At 41.0% G+C, this 4,164-nt stretch overlaps 1 long non-coding RNA gene across 1 annotated transcript; it reads left to right on the top strand.

Moving 5' to 3' along the window:
* The first annotated feature begins 1,026 nt into the window (after positions 1-1,026).
* Positions 1,027-4,164, top strand: LOC133020205 (uncharacterized). Its single transcript, XR_009682916.1, has 2 exons — positions 1,027-1,083; positions 3,451-4,164. It is a non-coding gene; the product is annotated as an uncharacterized LOC133020205 (long non-coding RNA).

Genomic DNA, 4,164 nt, shown 5'->3' with positions numbered 1-4,164 from the left:
AGATCTCATATCTAGAAAACAGCATTTATACATAATTTATCTCATTTAATTCTAATTTAAGATAATTTCTCTTCATACATAACTTGAATCCATTCATTAATAAATCTTTGACATTTTAAATATTCAGCTACTTGTTAAAACACTGAGTTTAGTTCTGGATTTCCTAAACTGATCTGCAGGACAGAAACCAGGTCCAAATAATCTTTTTGTACTGAATCAGGACTCGTTTTTAGTCCAACTTGTCTGATTTCACATTTATCTTCCATGTTATGAGTCTGTGCTGACATGAATATGTGTCTGTTATTTTCACACATGAACTCAGTTTAATATACAGTTAAGTGTTATTCTTTATCCAGGTTGGGGGGCTGCAGTCTGTCAGAGATCAGCTGTTCTTCTCTGGCTTCAGCTCTGAGGGCAAAACCCTCTCATCTGAGAGAACTGGATCTGAGCTACAACGACCTGCTGGACTCAGGAGTGAAGGAGCTGTGTGGTTTTCTACAGAGTCCAACCTTTCGACTTGAGACTTTGAGGTCAGTTCACTGACTGACTTTTGTAGATCTCATATCTATAAAACAGCATTTATAACCAATTGATCTCCTTTCATTCTAATTTAACATAATTCCTCTTTATACATAGCATGATCCATTCATTCATTAATCTGTGACATTTTAAATATTCAGCTACTTGTAAAAAAACTGACTTTAGTTCTGGATTTCTGAAACTGATCTGCAGGACAGAGACCGGGTTCAAATAATATATTTTTACTGAATCAGGACTCGTTTTTAGTCCAACATGTCTGATTTCATATTTATCTTCCATGTCATGAGTCCGTGTTGACATGAATATGTGTCGGTCATTTTCACACATGAACTCAGTTTAATTTACAGTTAAGTTGTATTCTTTATCCAGGTTGGAGGGCTGCAGACTGACAGAGATCAGCTGTTCTTCTCTGGCTTCGGCTCTGAGGTCAAACCCCTCTTATCTGAGAGAACTGGAACTGATAGGAAACAACCTGCAGGACTCAGCAGTGAAGGAGCTGCTTGATCTAAAGCAGAGTCGAACCTGTCGACTGGAGACTCTGAGGTCAGTAGATGGTTTGAGTCAGTCCACGTGCTTTCATCAGTAATTTACTAAACACTGTCAGTATCAAAGATCCAGGGTGTGTGCTACCAAGCAGGATTTGTGGTTACTTCTGATGAACGGCTAACCTGCTCCAGGTTAAGTTGGAGATCAACCCATACAAAAGGTCTTTCCACTGACCATATTGACTCTCATTGTTGGGTGGGACATACTCCTTAAAGGGAAGGATAAGGGAAGTTTAAATCACTCAGTCAGCTTCCTGAAGATAGGTCCATGTGTTTTTTTATTGAGTAGTTATGTCAGAGGTTTGCACAACAGTGTATGTCCTCAGAGTCAGTGTGTGTCCTCAGAGATAGTGATACAGTGTGTGGCTTCAGAGACAGTGAGACAGTGTGTGTCCTCAGAGACAGTGTGTGTCCTCAGAGACAGTGAGACAGTGTTTGTCCTCAGAGACACTGTGTCCTCAGTGTCAGTGAGACAGTGTGTGACCTCAGAGTCAGTGAGTGTCCTCAGAGACAATGAGACAGTTTGTGTCCTCTAGGGGTGTAACGATTAGTCGACGTCGTCGAATTTACTCATCGATGAATCGTGCTGATGGAAGTAGCTGAGGAGTGAGCCATCACACTCCCTTCCTATATCTGAAAGTTGCGCATGTGCAATAGCGACAAAACATGGACCAATGGCGGCGTCCACTGCCTCGCGCACCAGAAAGTAAAAAGTACGAGAGAACTTCACTCTTAACAGCCCGAAAAACACTACCCGCAATATCTGTACGGCGGACCTTCTCTCCATGGAAGCAGGACACGCGCATGTGAGGCACGTGTGACATTGTAACGGAGACGATGCGGACTGGCCTCTGTCAGATGTTGTATATACACGTACATACCTGCGCGGGATTCTAGAATCCATTACAAAAATAGTGTTTAAACTTTTTTTTAACGAGTTTAAAAGCGACATGTTATCCTATTGCCTGACAAACGTCTTTTTTTAATCACAATTATTTAGTCTGAAGAAGACTGTAGTTTCGTTTGTTGAATTTTTTATTATTGTTATTTTCCCTGTCCTTTTTTGTTAACACAAAAAATGGATACTTGATTTTTAATTTATTTTTAGTATCAGCACTTGGCCTGTTCTTGGTTCACAGTAAAAAGGGAAACTTGAATTTAAATTAATTTTTTTTTTTTTAGCACTTTGCCTGTCCTTGGTTTTAAATGGACAAAAACTTGATTTTTCTTTGCTTTTGTGTCAACAGTACCCTTTTATGCAGCAAAGTTTATTAAAAGACATTTTTTTTAATGATGTTTCGATCTTTATTGTCTTTATTTTCAGTCATCACATGCCTCAAACAACCTCAAGCTAAATTTAAAAGCTGCTTGCTAAATAATAGCAATTGAGAATTTGTGTCATTCATAATCCGATTAGTCAGTTAATCGTTTCAATAATCGGTGACTAATCGACTATCAGAATAGTCGTTAGTTGCAGCCCTAGTGTCCCCAGAGTCAGCGTTTGTCCTCAGAGTCAGTCTGTGTCCTCAGAGACATTGTGTGTCCTCAGGCTCAGAGACAGTGAGACAGTGTGTTTCCTCAGAGACAGTGAGACAGTGTGTGTCCTCAGAAACACTGAGTCAGTGTGTGTCCTCAGAGACAGTGTGTCAAACTAAAGCTCATTATCGAGGCCACATCCTGGGATTCAAACGTTTCTCATCAATAATCTTCTTCTCTTCCACTCGTCTTGTTTGTAAACAACAGATTCAGATCTCGTAACCTCAAGTTATTTATCTCGTTCACACACGTTATTATGTCGTGGTCACATAATATATTTTTACCAAATGCCACCAGGGGGCGCTGTAACTTACACAAGCTGGACCCCAGCTGACAGCCTCACACGAGGAACAGAGACGATGTCGTCTTCATCTGATCTGAGACAGTTTGTTCTCTCACTTCATCAGTGAACAACTGATCAGGTGGATCTTTGTCACAGCTCTGAGATCAGTGGGACTGAAGCTTCTCCTCATCACCATGGTTACCAGGAGCTCTTTATACAGAGCAGATCCTCTGCTGAGGTCCATCTGTCTCATCTAGTCCCAGTTTGTCAGAAGCAGATGTTCATTAACACACAGTGAAACATGGCTTCACCTGTAACAGCAGTAAATCCACCTCTCAGGTGTCCACTCTGCACTTTGACATGCAGAGGAAACACACTGAGCTCTTAGCGTGTTCATTCCAACACGTGAACATGAAGCAGAGAGGAAGCTGCTCCACCTCTGAACAGGACTGAAGTCCCTGCTGCTCTTTCTACTGGATGTGCTGCATCACTGACTCACAGCTGATGAAGAGTCTCTGTAACACTGATGTCTTCTTCTCTCAACAGGTGGAGGTGGGATTACTGAGTGAAGCTGAGTGTGGACGGAGGCTGAGCTGTGTCCTGAGGATCCAGAGGCTGAAGCAGCAGCAGCTTGTGTGTAGAACGGCTCTGACTGGGCCTTGTTGCTGGGAGGCAGTGGAGACAGAGCTCCAGAGGAATCAGAGGAGGTGGTTGTAATATGTAACTTCACCACTAGATGGCCCTCCACACGATTGTGTTTATTCACATAAAAAATGTGTTTATTGAAATGACACAACACAAGCAGAATATATAACCCCTCTGTAAAGAGTCACATATATGTGTTTAAGTTTTTTAAAATTATTTTCCACCTTTGTCTCTCAGTATGTCTCCATGTGTGTAGAACCACATTCTGTTTGTTTAACACAAACTTAAACACAATCAAATCACTTTGAGTTTAAAATCACAGTTTTGTCTTTGACAAAAAGGTCACAACTCTAGACTTAAAAATGGGACGTTTTCATTTGTGCATCAAGTGCAGAGCAGTGGTGGCTTTTCTACTTTTGACCCACAGGTGACGCTGTAGTATTACAACAGCACATCCCAGTCAAAGCCTTTATATTCAGTCTATGAGTCAAACACATGGATAATTTCCTCTGTGACAAATTAGATGTAACGAGAAGAAAAACATCTCAGAGAGAAAAGTTCTGTTTCTACTTGTCTCTGCTTTAATGCTCAATAAACATCCTTCCACCGACTTCA

Source organism: Limanda limanda, chromosome 15 (assembly GCF_963576545.1).
Source record: "Limanda limanda chromosome 15, fLimLim1.1, whole genome shotgun sequence".
Taxonomy (NCBI): Eukaryota; Metazoa; Chordata; class Actinopteri; order Pleuronectiformes; family Pleuronectidae; genus Limanda; species Limanda limanda.
The sequence above is the reverse complement of the archived record's forward strand: the minus strand, read 5'-3'. Positions and strand labels throughout refer to the sequence as shown.